Below are 20,877 nucleotides of genomic sequence, written 5' to 3' on the forward strand. Positions count from 1 at the left end.
AGGTAATGGAGAAGAAAAATAAAATACCGGCACATTTTTCAAGAAGATAGTATGAAGAGGTAAGTTTTACTCACTGTCTTTTTTAAAAAAAGGAAAATGGATAAAAGCTCAACCTCACGAATTATTAGACTCATGCAATCAAATCTACAAAACAGGTTTCAACTCACACCAGTCGACTGAAAAAACAGAAAAAGTCTACAAACAATAAATGCTGATGGGGGTGTAGAGAACTGTGTACCCTCTAGTTGCTGGTGAGAGGTAAAGTGGTTGACAGCCAATAATGAGAACACAAAGGAGTGGCCTTTACAATTAAAAATGGAGGTACCATTCAATCCAGCAGGCGCACCACAGGGCCTCTCACCTGAGAAGACCAGAATCGAGAAGACACAGGCTGCAACAGCTGCACTGCAGCCTTATTCACAATAGCCAAAACAGTGAAGCAAGTAAAATGTCCATCAACAGGTGAATGGAAAAAGAAGAAGTGGTCCTTGTACACAATGAAATATTAGCCATGGAAAACAATGAAACACTGCTCTTTGAGGTACCAAATATGAGCCTGGAGATAATCACAAAATATGAGGTAAGACCGAAAGCAAAAGACCTACATCCTATGATATCACTTATAGGTGTTAACTAATAACTGACACAAATGAACACATTTCCACAGAGAAAGACACGCACAGACTTAGAAAACCAACTATGCTGATCTAAAACGAAAGGTGGGGGGAATGGATAAATGAAGAATAGTATTAATATACGTATACAAATACATATTTTTACATATATCAAAAAGACCGACCATATAGCAAGGGAGATGTACGGAACACTCTGTAATATTTTATATGGGAAGAGGATCTGTACATGAATAGACATATATAATGTACAAATGAACCACATTGTGTACACCTAGGACAAACAATATTCTAATCTTTACCCGATTAAAAAAAATGAAAAAGCAAGAAGAAGTATTGAGACATAAACTTATGGTGGTTTCTCCTGGCACATTCCATTCTAATTTACAACCTAGGACAACAACTTCCAGAAAGGCTCTGCTGCCCTAGTACACAGACTTGTGAATGAAGAAATGCTTCCTCCTTGTGGCCCTTTCCCACAACAGCCTCTTTAAACCCACTGCTAAAGGTCACTAAATATTCACCAACTTGCAGTTCTGTAAAAGACACCTGCCCTCCAAAAAATTCCTGGGGTCAAAAATTGACAAAAAATTCAAAAGAGGGCAACATTCCAGGAAGACCATTTCTAGACGTATATTGTACTAACACTGTTTTCTCTTTTTTTTAACAGAAAAGAAAAAGGAGTGGGAAAATGATGAATGTTAGAATTTTTAATGACATGCATATCCAAATTACAAAAACCTATCAGCTCAAAGCAGTCAGAATGGCCATTAGCAAAAATGGTGCAAACAATAAATGCTATAGGGATTGTGGAGAAATGACCACCATTGGTTCTAAGGGGGATGTCGTAAGAGCCACTAATGAAAACACAATGGAGGTGCTTTGAAAAGGGAAACACTGTGCTACCAGTCAATCAATCACACGCACTGCTGGGCCTATCACTTGAGAAAATGAGAATCTAAGAGTCCCAGGCTGGCAATCCTGCACTCCGGCAATATTTACCATAGCCAACACCTGGAAGCCAGGAAAATGTCCCTCAGCCGAGGAAGGCACCAAGAAGCAGTGATCCATGTACAAAATGGAATATTACTTCAGTAAAAAATATAAATTTAATTTAAAAAAGAAGCAAAAGTAAGGAAACATCAGCATTTGTGGGTTTATCTGGGCACATTCCACTCTAATTTATAACTGAGGAACACCCCAGGCTGGAAGGACTTTTTCCCTAGTTACCAGGGTGGGGAACATAGAAAGGCTGCCGCCCTCTGGCCATAACAAGCAAAAGCCGCTTCAAAGCCTGTGCTAATGGTCACTTCATAAGAACAAGTACTTCAGGGCTGTAAATGAAACCTGCCCTCAAAATGTTTGAGTGAGGTAATGTCCAAAAATCTTTAAATGTGACACATACTTTAAGAAAACACTTTGAAGAACTAAGCTGTAATCACAGCTTGAAAAATAAAAAAGGACATGCTTTAAAGCTCAATTTCAATGGATTATGAGACTCATGCAAATTCAACCACAAAGAGGTATCAGCTCACACTGGTCAGAATAACCATCACCAAGAAAACTACAAAGAATAAATGCTGAAGTTGTTGTGGAGAAATGCATACCCTCAACATTAAGTGGGACGTGCCATGGAAAGAGCCACTAGTGAGAACATAATGGAGGTGCCTTAAAAAGGTAGACATTGAGCTACCATATGATCCAGCAGGCCCATTCCTGGACGTATAATCTAACAAGACATAATTGGAAAGACACAGGCAGGCAAATCTGCATTGCACAGTATTACAATAGCCAAGATATGGAAGTAACTAAAAAGTCCACCAACAGATGGGTGGACAAAAAGAACTGCAACATATACAGATGGAATATTCGCTAGTGAAAAAATGAAACAATGCCATTTGCAGCACCATAGGCGAGTTTAGAAGTAATCACGGAACTTGTAGTAACTGAGAAAGCAAAAGACACATATCTTTTCATATCACTTTTAGGTATTACGTAAAAATTGAGACCAATGGAGATATTTCCACAGAGAAAGTTGACCAAAGATTCATTAAAAAAACTTATTGTACACCAAATGGAATGGTGTGAGGTTTGGATACATTATGATATTGGGGTTAACAGAGATATAGAAACCATGTGAAATATATAATCACCAAACACCTACGGAATACCAGGAGAACACTACTCAACATTGGGTCATAACCTACATGGGGAAAGGATGCGAAGAAGAATAGATATATGTATATGGGTGAAAGAACCACATCTTGCACACTTAGAAGAAACAAACCTTTGTATTCAAATAAGCTGTGATAAAATATAAAAATTAAGTTAACAATACGAACTAGAAGTAATGAGACATAAACTTAAAAGGCTTTTTCCGGGCACATTCCGTTCTAATTTACAACCTAGAGCACCAATTCCATTAAGTCTCTGTTGCGCTAGTAACCAGATTTTGTTAAGAGGAAATGCTGCCACCTTGTGGCCGTTTCCCGCAAGATCAGCTTTAAACCCACAGCTAAGGGTCACTTAACATTCTCAAGGACTCAGAGCTGTAAAGGACACCTACCCAAAAAATTGTGCTGAAGTAGAGAACGAACAAAAAATGCAAAAGAGGCAAAATTTTCAAGAAGATAGTATATAGAGTTCTGTTTTACTCACTTGCTTTTAAAAACAAGGAAATGGATAAAAGCTCAACCTCGGGAGTGTTAGACTCATGCAATCTAATCTACAAAGAGGTTTCAAGTCACACCAGTCAACTGACCATCAGCAAAAAGTCTACAAACAATAAATGCTGAAGGGGTTTTAGAGAACTGCATACCCTCTACCTGCTGGTGAGATTTAAAGTGGTAACAGCCAATAATGAGAACAGAAAGGAGCTGTATTTGAAAGTAAAAATTGAGGTACCATTCAATCTAGCAGGAGCATCACTGGGCCTCTCACTTGAGAAGACCAGGATCGAGAAGACACAGGCTGCAACAGCTGCACTGCAGCCTTAATCACCATAGCCAAGACAGTGAAGTTATCAAAATGTCCGTCAACAGGTAAATGGATAAAGGAGAAATGGTCCATGTACACAATGGAATATTAGCCATGGAAAACAATGAAACACTGCTCTTTGAGGCACCGCAAATAAGCCTGGAGATAATCACAAAACATGAGGTAAGTTGGAAAGCAAAAACCAATATCCTATGATTTCACTTATAGGCGTTATCTAAGAACTGACACAAATGAACATATTTCTACAGAGAAAGTTGCTCACAGACTTAGAACCAAACTATGCTCATCTGCAAGGAAAGGTGTGGGGAATGGATAAAATAAGATTAGTTTTAGTATATGTATCTAAATACATATTATATACATATCTCAAAAGGACCGACCATATAACAAGGGAGGTCTACGGAACACCCTGTAATATTTTACATGGGAAGAGGATCTGTATAAGAATAGACATATATAATGTACAAATGAACCAGATGGTGTACACCCAGGACAAACAGTATTCTAATCTTTACTCCGATTAAAGAAATTTTAAAAACCAAGAAGAAGTAATGAGACATAAACTAATGGGGTTTCTCCTTGCATATTCCATTCTAATTTACTACCTAGTAACACCACTTCCAGAAAGTCTCTGCAGCCTTAGTGCCCAGGTTTGGGAATGGAGAAATGCTGCCTCCTTGCGGCCACTTCTCACAACAGCAACTATAAACCAATTGCTAAAGGTCACTAAATATTCAACAAACTTGCATTTCTGTATAAGACATTTGTCCTCCAAAAAAATCCTGGGGTGGAAAATCGACCAAAAAATACAAAAGAGGGCAACCTTCCAAAAGAAAATTTCAAGAGTTATATTGTACTCACACTTGTTTCATTTTTTTAATTGAAAAGAAAACGGCATGTAAAAATGATGAATTTTACGAATTTTGAAAGACATGCAAACCCAAATTACAAGAACCTATCAGCTCACATCAGTCGGAAGGGCCATTAGCAAAAATGCTGCAAACAATTAAAGCTGAAGGGATTGTGGAGAAATGCGTACCCTCAGTTCTAAAGGGGACATCGTAAGAGCCACTAATGAAAACACAAAGGAGGTGCTTTGAAAAGGGAAACGCTGTGCTACCAATCAATCAATCACACGCACTGCTGGGCCTATCACCTGAGAAAATGAGAATCAAAGAGTCCCAGGATGGCAATCCTGCACTCCAGCAATATTTACCATAGCCAATACCTGGAAGCAACGAAAATGTCCCTCAGCCGAGGGAGGCACCAAGAAGAAGTGGTCCATGTACAAAATGGAATATTACTTCAGTAAAAAATATAAATTTAATTTAAAAAACAAACACACACACACACACAAAAAAACAAACAAAACTAAGGAAACATCAGCATTTGTGGGTTTATCTGGGCACATTCCACTCTAATTTACAAGCAAAGAAAACCACAGGCCGGAAGGACTTTTCTCTAGTTACCAGGGTTGGGAACATAGAAAGGCTGCCGCCCTCTGGCCATAACCTGCAAAAGCAGCTTCAAAGCCTGTGCTAATGGTCACTTCATATGAACAAGTACTGCAGGGCTGTAAATGAAAACTGCCATCAAAATGCCTTGAGGGAGGTAATGGCCAAAATATTTCAAAATGTGACACATACTTTAAGAAAACACTTTGACAAACTAAATTGTAATAACAGTTTGAAAAATAAACAGGATGTGCCTTAAAACTCAATTTAAATGGATTATGAGACACATGCAAATTCAACCACAAACAGGTATCAGCTCACACTGGTCAGAATAACCATAAGAAATAAAACTACAAACAATAAATGCTGAAGGTGTTGTGCAGAAATACATACACTCAACTTTAAGGGGGACGTAACTTGAAAAGAGCAACTAATGGGAACTGAATGGAGGTGCCTTTAAAAGGTAAACATTGAGCTACCATATGATCCAGCAGAACCCTTCCTGGACCTATAACTTCAGAAGACAGAATTGGAAAGACACAGGCAGGCAAATCTGCAGTGCACAGTATTACAATAGCCAAGATATTGAAGTAACCAAAAAGTCCACCAACAGATGTGGGGGCAAAGAAGAACTGATACATGTAGAGATGGAATATTAGCTAGCGAAAAAATGAAAATGCCATTTGCAGCACCATAGATGAGTCTACAAGTAATCACGCAACTTGTAGTAAGTGAGAAAGTGAAAGACACATATCCTAGTCTATCACTTGTAGGTGTTACCAAGAAATGATACCAAAGAAGATATGTCCAAAGAGCAAGGCAATCACAGATTCATTAAACAAACTTATGGTTCACAAAATGGAAAGGTGTGAGGATTGGATACATTACGATATTGGGGTTAACAGAGATATACAAACACATGTGAAATACAGAATCACCAAAGACCTACAGAATACCAAGAGAAGACTACTCAACATTGTGTCATAACCTACATGGGAAAAGGATACGAAGAAGAAGAGATATATGTATATGTGTGAAAGAACCACATCTTGCACACCTAGAGCAAACAAAATCTTGTAATCAAATTTGCTGTGATAAAAAATAAAAATTTACTTAAAAATACGAACAAGAAGTAATGAGAAGGGGGTGCTCAGGATCCAGCCCGCAATTCGAGCGGCGAGAGCGCTCAGAGACGCGACGCAGGCCAGAGGGGAGTGAGCGGGCACCTCAGTGTCCTTCCCCATCCCACCCTTCGCCTCGCCGCCTTCTGCCCCCTCAGCCGGACCGAAATTATGTGATCCCGGAAGTTCCGGCGCCACTGTTGTGTGGAATAAACAGTAATGGCGGAGGCTGCAGCTCCGGGAACAACAGCCACAACATCAGGAGCAGGAGCGGCAGGAGCGGCGGTGGCAGCGGCCTCCCCCACCCCTATCCCCACAGTCACCTCCCTGTCCCTGGGGGCACGGGATTTGGCAGCAACGGCAGCGGCGGCGGCTGAACCAAACAGGTCACCTGCAGGTATTTCATGCATGGGGTTTGTAAGGAAGGAGATAACTGTCGATACTCACGTGACCTCTCTGACAGTCCATATGGTGTAGTGTACAAGTATTTTCAGAGAGGGTACTGTATTTACGGAGACCGCTGCAAATATGAACACAGCAAGCCATTGCAACTGCTACAGCTGTAACTGCAAAGTCACCACTTGCTGCTTCCTCAAGTCTCTCATCAGTAGTTGGACAGATTGGTGAAATGCATATGGGCGAAGCTGAGTCAAGAAATTCAAACTTTTCAACTGTAGGAGTGGGTTCAGAAGACTGAGTGAACGCCATTGAGTTTGTTCCTGGGCAGCCCTACTGTGGCCGTACTGCCCTTTCCTCCACTGAAGCACCCCTGCAGGGCTCAGTGACCAAGGAAGAATCAGAGAAGGAGCAAATTGCAGTGGAAACAAAGAAGCAGATCTGCCCCTATGCTACAGTGGGAGAGTGCCGATATGGGGAGAACTGTGTGTATCTCCTAGGAGACACGTGTGATATGTGTGGGCTGCAGGTCTTCCATCCAGTGGATGCTGCCCAAAGATCACAACATATCAATTCTTGCATCGAGGCCCATGAGAAGGAAATGGAGCTCTCGTTTGCTGTGCAGCACAGCAAGGACATGGTGTGTGGGTTCTGCATGGTGGTGGTCTATGAGAAAGCCAACCCCCACGAGCGCCGCTTCGGAATCCTCTCCAACTGCAACCACACCTACAGTCTCAAGTGTATTCGCAAGTGGAGGAGTGCTAAGCAATTTGAGAGCAAGATCATAAAGTACTGCCCAGAATGCCGGGTCACATCTAACATTGTCATTCCAAGTGAGTACTGGGTGGAGGAGAAAGAAGAGAAGCAGAAACTCATTCAGAAATACAAGGAGGCAATAAGCAACAAGGTGTGCAGGTATTTTGACGAAGGATGTGGGAGCTGCCCATTTGGAGGGAACTGCGTTTACAAGCATGCGTACCCTGATGCCGTAGAGAGGAGCCACAGAGACAGAAAGTGGGAACATCAAGCACATACCGGGCCCAACGAACGAACCACTTCTGGGAGATCATTGAGGAGAGAGAGAAAGGCAACCCCTTTGACAACGACGAAGAAGAGGTTGTCACCTTTGAGCTGGGCGAGATGTTGCTTGTGCTTTTGGCTGCAGGTGGGGACGACGACCTGACAGACTCTGAAGACGAGTGGGACTTGTTTCACGATGAGCTGGAAGATTTTTATAACTTGGATCTATAGCAGCTTTGCTGGGCGTGTGAACTGGTCTGCTGAGCCTCAGACGGCAGCCCTCCCCGCTGGTGGCAGCAGTGCCCGTGGTTCTCTTCTAGGCAGGCCTCTCAACTCCAGGTGCTGTCGTAATAATTTTTACCCAGGGCCTGTCTTCTCAATCCCTCACCTTTCCCAAAGGAGTATGTTGTTTTCTCTGTTTCAAAAAGTTACAAAAATGAATCTTAAAGTTAGTTTTCTTGTAACATGAATTTAACGGTCAGACAGCGTGTAGGTTTGCTGCGTCATCTGTTTTCAGCCAGATTCACACAGTTCAAGGGTAGCATTTCTGGATTTCCAGTACTCATTTTTGAGGACCCCAGGTTCAAAAGTAACAGCATTGGCCCTGCTTTTGGGTCCAAGAATTGGGGTGATAGGTGAAGGATCTGAACTGTGGCGTGGAGCCTTCTGCTATAGACTTAGGCGGATGCTTGAGGTTTCTGGTGAATTCTGCACATCTGTGTTTTTATATCTGTTCCCTGCCCTGGAATCCCCACCCTGTGCACTCGTTCTCTGGTTTTCGTCTCTTGTTTAATTGCACACAAGTACTACTGCTGGGTAACCAGAACCAGGTGCGACTGTGTTGAGATTTTTACTGTGTTTAGCCTGACAGGAAAATGGTGAAAGAACACATATAAAGATATAGCGGAATAAAATAAATGTAGAGTTGGAAGTTGACTCCCAAGGGCTGATAGACTTGGTACGTGTGAGTGTGTAACAAGCTTCTCTTCCCTGCATAGATGCAGTGTCTGTAGCCTTAGTGGAAAAACTCAAGTTTACTGGTTTCAGCCTCGTGTGGCAAATAGATCTTAAAGGACAAAGCAGTATATTGGTAGCTGTTAATAGAGCAGGGCTAGCTCTGTCTATATAAATAGGGAAATGGGCTTAGCCATAGAGGTTCAACTATCTGGTTATCTCATGGATTAACACAAACTGGGTCTCAGTTACACAGTTGTATTTAATGTTTTATGATCTCCTAGACTTTCTAGTCCAGGCACTTTTTGACAAACCTTTGTCCTCATTTGAGGGGTTTTGTTGTCGGGTTCTTGGGTCCGTTTGTGTGGGTATTTGCCTCATTCCATCCCTGAGCTTTGCAGCTAGACAGGTGTGATTCAAAACTATGTTCTAAGGTGTTTCCTGTAGTGGAGTAATTGGCTTGCAGTAGTAAGTCATGTTTTTCCACTAAAAGGGGACGGAGGGGTGGTAATCCACGAGATAAGCTAAAGTTAAATTGTTAGAAGAATTCCTTGATCAGAAAATATAAATTTGCGTTTTGTTGCTCTATTTCCTGAAAGTGACTTGGAGATGCCCCTGATTTGTCCATCTACTGCTTTGATTTCTTGGATACCACTCATACTTTCACGTTAAGCAAAAACAAGTAATTCTTGCAGGGGTCTCTGTCTTTTTCAGCAGCCCTTTTGTAAGACGCACTTTTCCCATATAAAACAATTTTTAACCGCCCCCCCACCCAAAAAGAGAAGTAATGAGACATAAACTTAAAGGGCTTTTTCCTGGCACATTCCATTCTAGTTTACAACCTAGAACACCACTTCCATTAAGGCTCTGTTGCATTAGTAACCAGATTTGGTAAAGGAGAAATGCTGCCGCCTTGTGGCCGTTTCCCACAAGAGCGGCTTTACACCCACAGCTAATGGTCATTAACATTCAGAAGGACTCGGGGCCGTAAAGGACACCTGCCCTCAAAAATTGTGCTGAGGTAAGGAATGGACAAAACAATTCAAAACAGGCCAATTTTTCAAGAAGATAGTATGAAGAGTGAAGTTTTACTCCCTCTCTTTAAAAAAAAAAGGAAAATGGATAAAAGCTCAACCTCAGGAAGTATTAGACTCATGCAATCTAATCTACAAAAAGGTTTCAACGCACACCAGTCGACTGACCATCAGCAAAAAGTCTACAAACAATAAATGCTGAAGGGGCTTTAGAGAACTCTGTACCCTCTACCTGCTGGTGAGACGTAAAGTCGTAACAGCCAACAATGAGAACAGAAAGGAGCTGCATTAAAAAGTAAAAATTGAGGTACCATTTAATCCAGCAGGCACGCCACTGGGCCTCTCACCTGAGAAGACCAGAATCGAGAAGACATAGGCTGCAAAAGCTGCACTGCAGCCTTATTCACAATAGCCAAGACAGTGAAGCAACCAAAATGTTCTTCAACAGGTGAATGGATAAAGAAGAAGTGGTCCATGTACACAATGGAATATTAGCCATGGAAAACAATGAAACACTGCTCTTTGAGGTACCACAGGTGAACCTGGGGATAATCACCAAACATGATGTAAGTCGGAAAGCAAAAGACCTATATCCTATGATATCACTTACAGGGGTTAGCTAATAACTGACACAAATGAACATATTTCCACAGAGAAAGACGCTCACAGAATTAGAAAACAAACTATGCTCATGTAAAAGGAAAGGTGGGGGGAATGGATAAATTAAGATTAGTGTTACTATACGTATACAAATACATATTATATACATTTATCAAAAAGACCGACCATATAGCAAGGGAGGTCTACAGAAAACGCTGTAATATTTTACATGGGAAGAGGATCTGTACAAGTGTAGACATATATAATGTACAAATGAACCAGATTCTGTACACCTAGGACAAACAATATTCTAAAATTTACCCCGATTAAAAAAAGTAAAAAAAAAAAAACAAGAAGAAGTAATGAGACATAAACTTATGGGGGTTTCTCCTGGCACATTCCATTCTAATTTAAAACCTAGGAACACGACTTCCTGGAAGGCTCTGCTGCCTTGGTACCCAGATTTGGGAACGGAGAAATGATGCCTCCTTGTGGCCATTTCCCACAACAGCAGCTTTAAACACATTGCTAAAGGTCACTAAATATTCACCAAACTTGCATTTATTTAAATGACACCTGCCCTCCAAAAGTTCCTGGGGTCGAAAATCGACCAAAATTTCAAAAGAGGGCAACCTTTCAAGATGACAATTTCAAGAGGTATACTGTACTCACATTTTTTTTAACAGAAAACAAAAAGGCGAGGAAAAATGATGAATTTCAGGAATTTTTAAAGACATGCAAACCCAAATTACAAAAACCGATCAGCTCACAGCAGTCAGAATGGCCATTAGCAAAAATGCTGCAAACAATAAATGCTGAAGTGATTGTGGAGAGATGCTTACCCTCTCTTCTATGGGGGACGTGGTAAGAGCCACTAATGAAAACACAATGGAGGTGCTTTGAACATTGAGCTACAGGTCAATCATTCACACCCAGTGCTGGGCGTAACCCCTGAGAAATGAGAATCAAAAAGTCACAGGCTGGCAATCCTGCACTCCAGCAATACTTACCATAGCCAACACTTGGAAGCAACGAAAATATCCATCAATACAGGAATGCACCAAGAAGAAGTGGTCTATGTACACAATGGAATATTACTCCAATAAAAACTATAAATTAAATTTAAAAAACAAACAAAAGTAAGGAGACATCCGCTTTTGTGGGTTTATCCGGGCACATTCCACTCTAATTTATAACCGAGGAACACCACTGGCCGGGAGAGCTGTTTCCCTAGTTACCAGAGTGGGGAACGTAGAAAGGCTGCCATCCTCTGGCCATTACCTGCAAAAGCAGCTTTAAAACCTGTGCTAATGCTCACTTCATATGAACAAGTATGGCAGGGCTGTAAATGAAACCTGCCCTCAAAATGTTTAGAGGGAGGTAAATGGCCAAAGCATTTCAAAATGTGACACATACTTTAAGAAAACACTTTGAAGAACTAAGCTGTAATCACAGATTGAAAAATAAAAGCACGTGCCTTAAAGCTCAATTTCAGCGGATTATGAGACACATGCAAATTCAACCACAAAGAGGTATTATCTCAAACCAGTCAGAATAACCATCAGCAAGAAAACTATAAACAATAAATGCTGAAGGTGTTGTGGAGAAATGCATACGCTCAACTTTAAGAGGGACGTAACTTGGAAAGAGCCACTAATGAGAACTGAATGGAGGTGCCTTTAAAAGGGAAATATTGAGCTACCATATGATCCAGCAGGCCCCTTCCTGGACCTATAACCTCCGAAGACAGAACTGGAAAGACACAGGCAGGCAAAACTGCACTGCACAGTATTACAATAGCCAAGATATGGAAGTAACCAAAAAGTCCACCAACAGATGGGGGGACAAAGAAGAACTGCTACATGTAGAGATGGAATATTAGCTAGCGAAAAAATGAAACAATGCCATTTGCAGCACCATAGATGCGTCTAGAAGGAATCACGCAACTTGTAGTAAGTGAGAAAACGAAAGACACATATCCTATCCTATCACTTGTAGGTGTTACCAAAAAATTGATACCAATGAAGATATTTCCACAGAGAAAGGCAATCACAGATTCATTAAACAAACTGATGGTTCACTAAATGGAAAGGTGTGAGGATTGGATACATTACGATATTGGGGTTAACAGAGATATACAAACACATGTGAAATACAGAATCACCAAAGACCTACAGAATACCAAGAGAAGACTACTCAACATTGTGTCATAACCTACATGGGAAAAGGATACGAAGAAGAAGAGATATATGTATATGTGTGAAAGAACCACATCTTGCACACCTAGAGCAAACAAAATCTTGTAATCAAATTTGCTGTGATAAAAAATAAAAATTTACTTAAAAATACGAACAAGAAGTAATGAGAAGGGGGTGCTCGGGCTCCGGCCCACAGTTCGAGCGGCGAGAGCACTCAGAGACACGACGCGGGCCAGAGGGGAGTGAGCGGGCGCCTCAGTGTCCTCCCCCTTCCCACCCTTCGCCTCGCCGCCTTCTCCCCCCTCAGCCGGACCGGAATTATGTGATCCCGGAAGTTCCGGCGCCACTGCTGTGTGGGATAAACAGTAATGGCGGAGGCTGCAGCTCCGGGAACAACAGCCAAAACATCAAGAGCAGGAGCGGCAGGGGCGGCGGTGGCAGCGGCCTCCCCCACCCCTATCCCCACAGTTACCTCCCCGTCCCTGCGGGCACGGGATTTGGCAGCGACGGCAGCGGCGGCGGCTGGACCAAACAGGTCACCTGCAGGTATTTCATGCATGGGGTTTGTAAGGAAGGAGATAACTGTCGATACTCACGTGACCTCTCTGACAGTCCATATGGTGTAGTGTACAAGTATTTTCAGAGAGGGTACTGTATTTACGGAGACCGCTGCAAATATGAACACAGCAAGCCATTGCAACTGCTACAGCTCTAACTGCAGTCACCACTTGCTGCTTCCTCAAGTCTCTCATCAGTAGTTGGACAGATTGGTGAAATGCATATGGGCGAAGCTGAGTCAAGAAATTCAAACTTTTCAACTGTAGGAGCGGGTTCAGAAGACTGGGTGAATGCCATTGAGTTTGTTCCTGAGCAGCCCTACTGTGGCCGTACTGCCCCTTCCTCCACTGAAGCACCCCTGCAGGGCTCAGTGACCAAGGAAGAATCAGAGAAGGAGCAAATTGCAGTGGAAACAAAGAAGCAGATCTGCCCCTATGCTGCAGTGGGAGAGTGCCGATATGGGGAGAACTGTGTGTATCTCCATGGAGACGCGTGTGATATGTGTGGGCTGCAGGTCCTCCATCCAGTGGATGCTGCCCAAAGATCACAACATATCAAATCTTGCATCGAGGCCCATGAGAAGGACATGGAGCTCTCGTTTGCTGTGCAGCACCGCAAGGACATGGTGTGTGGGATCTGCACGGAGGTGGTCTATGAGAAAGCCAACCCCCACGAGCGCCGCTTCGGAATCCTCTCCAACTGCAACCACACCTACTGTCTCAAGTGTATTCGCAAGTGGAGGAGTGCTAAGCAATTTGAGAGCAAGATCATAAAGCACTGCCCAGAATGCCGGATCACATCTAACATTGTCATTCCAAGTGAGTACTGGGTGGAGGAGAAAGAAGAGAAGCAGAATATCATTCAGAAATACAAGGGGTCAATGAGCAACAAGGCGTGCAGTTATTTTGACGAAGGACGTGGGAGCTGCCCATTTGGAGGGAACTGCGTTTACAAGCATGCGTACCCTGATGCCGTAGAGAGGAGCCACAGAGACAGAAAGTGGGAACATCAAGCACATACCGGGCCCAACGAAGGAACCACTTCTGGGAGCTCATTGAGGAAAGAGAGAACGGCAACCCCTTTGACAACGACGAAGAAGAGGTTGTCACCTTTGAGCTGGGCGAGATGTTGCTTGTGCTTTTGGCTGCAGGTGGGGACGACGACCTGACAGACTCTGAAGACGAGTGGGACTTGTTTCACGATGAGCTGGAAGATTTTTATGACTTGGATCTATAGCAGCTTTGCTGGGCGTGTGAACTGGTCTGCTGAGCCTCAGACGGCAGCCCTCCCCGCTGGTGGCAGCAGTGCCCGTGGTTCTCTTCTAGGCAGGCCTCTCAACTCCAGGTGCTGTCGTAATAATTTTTACCCAGGGCCTGTCTTCTCAATCCCTCACCTTTCCCAAAGGAGTATGTTGTTTTCTCTGTTTCAAAAAGTTACAAAAATGAATCTTAAAGTTAGTTTTCTTGTAACATGAATCTAACGGTCAGACAGCGTGTAGGTTTGCTGTGTCATCTGTTTTCAGCCAGATTCACACAGTTCAAGGGTAGCATTTCTGGATTTCCAGTACTCATTTTTGAGGACCCCAGGTTCAAAAGTAACAGCATTGGCCCTGCTTTTGGGTCCAAGAATTGGGGTGATAGGTGAAGGATCTGAACTGTGGCGTGGAGCCTTCTGCTATAGACTTAGGCGGATGCTTGAGGTTTCTGGTGAATTCTGCACATCTGTGTTTTTATATCTGTTCCCTGCCCTGGAATCCCCACCCTGTGCACTCGTTCTCTGGTTTTCGTCTCTTGTTTAATTGCACACAAGTACTACTGCTGGGTAACCAGAACCAGGTGCGACTGTGTTGAGATTTTTACTGTGTTTAGCCTGATAGGAAAATGGTGAAAGAACACATATAAAGATACAGCGGAATAAAATAAATGTAGAGTTGGAAGTTGACTCCCAAGGGCTGATAGACTTGGTACGTGTGAGTGTGTAACAAGCTTCTCTTCCCTGCATAGATGCAGTGTCTGTAGCCTTAGTGGAAAAACTCAAGTTTACTGGTTTCAGCCTCGTGTGGCAAATAGATCTTAAAGGACAAAGCAGTATATTGGTAGCTGTTAATAGAGCAGGGCTAGCTCTGTCTATATAAATAGGGAAATGGGCTTAGCCATAGAGGTTCAACTATCTGGTTATCTCATGGATTAACACAAACTGGGTCTCAGTTACACAGTTGTATTTAATGTTTTATGATCTCCTAGACTTTCTAGTCCAGGCACTTTTTGACAAACCTTTGTCCTCATTTGAGGGGTTTTGTTGTCGGGTTCTTGGGTCCGTTTGTGTGGGTATTTGCCTCATTCCATCCCTGAGCTTTGCAGCTAGACAGGTGTGATTCAAAACTATGTTCTAAGGTGTTTCCTGTAGTGGAGTAATTGGCTTGCAGTAGTAAGTCATGTTTTTCCACTAAAAGGGGACGGAGGGGTGGTAATCCACGAGATAAGCTAAAGTTAAATTGTTAGAAGAATTCCTTGATCAGAAAATATAAATTTGCGTTTTGTTGCTCTATTTCCTGAAAGTGACTTGGAGATGCCCCTGATTTGTCCATCTACTGCTTTGATTCCTTGGATACCACTCATACTTTCACGTTAAGCAAAAACAAGTAATTCTTGCAGAGGTCTCTGTCTTTTTCAGCAGCCCTTTTGTAAGACGCACTTTTCCCATATAAAACAATTTTTAACCGCCCCCCCACCCAAAAAGAGAAGTAATGAGACATAAACTTAAAGGGCTTTTTCCTGGCACATTCCATTCTAGTTTACAACCTAGAACACCACTTCCATTAAGGCTCTGTTGCATTAGTAACCAGATTTGGTAAAGGAGAAATGCTGCCGCCTTGTGGCCGTTTCCCACAAGAGCGGCTTTACACCCACAGCTAATGGTCATTAACATTCAGAAGGACTCGGGGCCGTAAAGGACACCTGCCCTCAAAAATTGTGCTGAGGTAAGGAATGGACAAAACAATTCAAAACAGGCCAATTTTTCAAGAAGATAGTATGAAGAGTGAAGTTTTACTCCCTCTCTTTAAAAAAAAAAGGAAAATGGATAAAAGCTCAACCTCAGGAAGTATTAGACTCATGCAATCTAATCTACAAAAAGGTTTCAACGCACACCAGTCGACTGACCATCAGCAAAAAGTCTACAAACAATAAATGCTGAAGGGGCTTTAGAGAACTGTGTACCCTCTACCTGCTGGTGAGACGTAAAGTCGTAACAGCCAACAATGAGAACAGAAAGGAGCTGCATTAAAAAGTAAAAATTGAGGTACCATTTAATCCAGCAGGCACGCCACTGGGCCTCTCACCTGAGAAGACCAGAATCGAGAAGACATAGGCTGCAAAAGCTGCACTGCAGCCTTATTCACAATAGCCAAGACAGTGAGGCAACCAAAATGTTCTTCAACAGGTGAATGGATAAAGAAGAAGTGGTCCATGTACACAATGGAATATTAGCCATGGAAAACAATGAAACACTGCTCTTTGAGGCACCACAGGTGAACCTGGGGATAATCACCAAACATGATGTAAGTCGGAAAGCAAAAGACCTATGTCCTATGATATCACTTACAGGGGTTAGCTAATAACTGACACAAATGAACATATTTCCACAGAGAAAGACGCTCACAGAATTAGAAAACAAACTATGCTCATGTAAAAGGAAAGGTGGGGGGAATGGATAAATTAAGATTAGTGTTACTATACGTATACAAATACATATTATATACATTTATCAAAAAGACCGACCATATAGCAAGGGAGGTCTACAGAACACTCTGTAATATTTTACATGGGAAGAGGATCTGTACAAGAATAGACATATATAATGTACAAATGAACCAGATTCTGTACACCTAGGACAAACAATATTCTAAAATTTACCCCGATTAAAAAAAGTAAAAAAAAACCAAGAAGAAGTAATGAGACATAAACTTATGGGGGTTTCTCCTGGCACATTCCATTCTAATTTAAAACCTAGGAACACGACTTCCTGGAAGGCTCTGCTGCCTTGGTACCCAGATTTGGGAACGGAGAAATGATGCCTCCTTGTGGCCATTTCCCACAACAGCAGCTTTAAACACATTGCTAAAGGTCACTAAATATTCACCAAACTTGCATTTATTTAAATGACACCTGCCCTCCAAAAGTTCCTGGGGTCCAAAATCGACCAAAATTTCAAAAGAGGGCAACCTTTCAAGATGACAAATTCAAGAGGTATATTGTACTCACATTTTTTTTTTAACAGAAAACAAAAAGGCGAGGAAAAATGATGAATTTCAGGAATTTTTAAAGACATGCAAACCCAAATTACAAAAACCGATCAGCTCACAGCAGTCAGAATGGCCATTAGCAAAAATGCTGCAAACAATAAATGCTGAAGTGATTGTGGAGAGATGCTTACCCTCTCTTCTATGGGGGACGTGGTAAGAGCCACTAATGAAAACACAATGGAGGTGCTTTGAACATTGAGCTACAGGTCAATCATTCACACCCAGTGCTGGGCGTAACCCCTGAGAAATGAGAATCAAAAAGTCACAGGCTGGCAATCCTGCACTCCAGCAATACTTACCATAGCCAACACTTGGAAGCAACGAAAATATCCATCAATACAGGAATGCACCAAGAAGAAGTGGTCTATGTACACAATGGAATATTACTCCAATAAAAACTATAAATTAAATTTAAAAAACAAACAAAAGTAAGGAGACATCCGCTTTTGTGGGTTTATCCGGGCACATTCCACTCTAATTTATAACCGAGGAACACCACTGGCCGGGAGGGCTGTTTCCCTAGTTACCAGAGTGGGGAACGTAGAAAGGCTGCCGTCCTCTGGCCATTACCTGCAAAAGCAGCTTTAAAACCTGTGCTAATGCTCACTTCATATGAACAAGTATGGCAGGGCTGTAAATGAAACCTACCCTCAAAATGTTTAGAGGGAGGTAAATGGCCAAAGCATTTCAAAATGTGACACATACTTTAAGAAAACACTTTGAAGAACTAAGCTGTAATCACAGATTGAAAAATAAAAGCACGTGCCTTAAAGCTCAATTTCAGCGGATTATGAGACACATGCAAATTCAACCACAAAGAGGTATTATCTCAAACCAGTCAGAATAACCATCAGCAAGAAAACCATAAACAATAAATGCTGAAGGTGTTGTGGAGAAATGCATATGCTCAACTTTAAGAGGGACGTAACTTGGAAAGAGCCACTAATGAGAACTGAATGGAGGTGCCTTTAAAAGGGAAATATTGAGCTACCATATGATCCAGCAGGCCCCTTCCTGGACCTATAACCTCTGAAGACAGAACTGGAAAGACACAGGCAGGCAAAACTGCACTGCACAGTATTACAATAGCCAAGATATGGAAGTAACCAAAAAGTCCACCAACAGATGGGGGGACAAAGAAGAACTGCTACATGTAGAGATGGAATATTAGCTAGCGAAAAAATGAAACAATGCCATTTGCAGCACGATAGATGAGTCTAGAAGGAATCACGCAACTTGTAGTAAGTGAGAAAGCGAAAGACACATATCCTATCCTATCACTTGTAGGTGTTACCAAAAAATTGATACCAATGAAGATATTTCCACAGAGAAAGGCAATCACAGATTCATTAAACAAACTTATGGTTCACTAAATGGAAAGGTGTGAGGATTGGATACATTACGATATTGGGGTTAACAGAGATATACAAACACATGTGAAATACAGAATCACCAAAGACCTACAGAATACCAAGAGAAGACTACTCAACATTGTGTCATAACCTACATGGGAAAAGGATACGAAGAAGAATAGATATATGTATATGTGTGAAAGAACCACATCTTGCACACCTAGAGCAAACAAAATCTTGTAATCAAATTTGCTGTGATAAAAAATAAAAATTTACTTAAAAATACGAACAAGAAGTAATGAGAAGGGGGTGCTCGGGCTCCGGCCCGCAGTTCGAGCGGCGAGAGCGCTCAGAGACGCGACGCGGGCCAGAGGGGAGTGAGCGGGCGCCTCAGTGTCCTTCCCCATCCCACCCCTCGCCTCGCCGCCTTCTCCCCCCTCAGCCGGACCGGAATTATGTGATCCCGGAAGTTCCGGCGCCACTGCTGTGTGGGATAAACAGTAATGGCGGAGGCTGCAGCTCCGGGAACAACAGCCACAACATCAGGAGCAGGAGCGGCAGGGGCGGCGGTGGCAGCGGCCTCCCCCACCCCTATCCCCACAGTCACCTCCCCGTCCCTGGGGGCACGGGATTTGGCAGCGACGGCAGCGGCGGCGGCTGGACCAAACAGGTCACCTGCAGGTATTTCATGCATGGGGTTTGTAAGGAAGGAGATAACTGTCGATACTCACGTGACCTCTCTGACAGTCCATATGGTGTAGTGTACAAGTATTTTCAGAGAGGGTACTGTATTTACGGAGACCGCTGCAAATATGAACACAGCAAGCCATTGCAACTGCTACAGCTCTAACTGCAGTCACCACTTGCTGCTTCCTCAAGTCTCTCATCAGTAGTTGGACAGATTGGTGAAATGCATATGGGCGAAGCTGAGTCAAGAAATTCAAACTTTTCAACTGTAGGAGCGGGTTCAGAAGACTGGGTGAATGCCATTGAGTTTGTTCCTGAGCAGCCCTACTGTGGCCGTACTGCCCCTTCCTCCACTGAAGCACCCCTGCAGGGCTCAGTGACCAAGGAAGAATCAGAGAAGGAGCAAATTGCAGTGGAAACAAAGAAGCAGATCTGCCCCTATGCTGCAGTGGGAGACCGCCGATATGGGGAGAACTGTGTGTATCTCCATGGAGACGCGTGTGATATGTGTGGGCTGCAGGTCCTCCATCCAGTGGATGCTGCCCAAAGATCACAACATATCAAATCTTGCATCGAGGCCCATGAGAAGGACATGGAGCTCTCGTTTGCTGTGCAGCACAGCAAGGACATGGTGTGTGGGATCTGCACGGAGGTGGTCTATGAGAAAGCCAACCCCCACGAGCGCCGCTTCGGAATCCTCTCCAACTGCAACCACACCTACTGTCTCAAGTGTATTCGCAAGTGGAGGAGTGCTAAGCAATTTGAGAGCAAGATCATAAAGCACTGCCCAGAATGCCGGATCACATCTAACATTGTCATTCCAAGTGAGTACTGGGTGGAGGAGAAAGAAGAGAAGCAGAATATCATTCAGAAATACAAGGGGTCAATGAGCAACAAGGCGTGCAGTTATTTTGACGAAGGACGTGGGAGCTGCCCATTTGGAGGGAACTGCGTTTACAAGCATGCGTACCCTGATGCCGTAGAGAGGAGCCACAGAGACAGAAAGTGGGAACATCAAGCACATACCGGGCCCAACGAAGGAACCACTTCTGGGAGCTCATTGAGGAAAGAGAGAACGGCAACCCCTTTGACAACGACGAAGAAGAGGTTGTCACCTTTGAGCTGGGCGAGATGTTGCTTGTGCTTTTGGCTGCAGGTGGGGACAACGACCTGACAGACTCTGAAGACGAGTGGGACTTGTTTCACGATGAGCTGGAAGATTTTTATGACTTGGATCTATAGCAGCTTTGCTGGGCGTGTGAACTGGTCTGCTGAGCCTCAGACGGCAGCCCTCCCCGCTGGTGGCAGCAGTGCCCGTGGTTCTCTTCTAGGCAGGCCTCTCAACTCCAGGTGCTGTCGTAATAATTTTTACCCAGGGCCTGTCTTCTCAATCCCTCACCTTTCCCAAAGGAGTATGTTGTTTTCTCTGTTTCAAAAAGTTACAAAAATGAATCTTAAAGTTAGTTTTCTTGTAACATGAATCTAACGGTCAGACAGCGTGTAGGTTTGCTGTGTCATCTGTTTTCAGCCAGATTCACACAGTTCAAGGGTAGCATTTCTGGATTTCCAGT

The 20,877-nt window shown here is 43.0% G+C and overlaps 2 pseudogenes across 2 annotated transcripts; both read left to right on the plus strand.

Annotated features, from left to right (window-relative positions):
* The first annotated feature begins 6,423 nt into the window (after nt 1–6,423).
* Nucleotides 6,424–14,202, plus strand: LOC309621603 (E3 ubiquitin-protein ligase makorin-1-like; annotated as a pseudogene). Its single transcript has 2 exons — nt 6,424–6,533; nt 12,875–14,202. The product of its transcript is annotated as an E3 ubiquitin-protein ligase makorin-1-like (transcript).
* A 4,828-nt stretch (nt 14,203–19,030) lies between these two features.
* LOC309621604 (E3 ubiquitin-protein ligase makorin-1 pseudogene) lies at nt 19,031–20,548 on the plus strand (annotated as a pseudogene). Its single transcript has one exon. The product of its transcript is annotated as an E3 ubiquitin-protein ligase makorin-1 pseudogene (transcript).
* The last annotated feature ends 329 nt before the right edge of the window (nt 20,549–20,877 follow it).

The sequence above is a fragment of the Balaenoptera borealis genome (assembly GCF_965194805.1).
Source record: "Balaenoptera borealis genome assembly, contig: HAP1_SCAFFOLD_754, whole genome shotgun sequence".
NCBI classification, from domain to species: domain Eukaryota; kingdom Metazoa; phylum Chordata; class Mammalia; order Artiodactyla; family Balaenopteridae; genus Balaenoptera; species Balaenoptera borealis.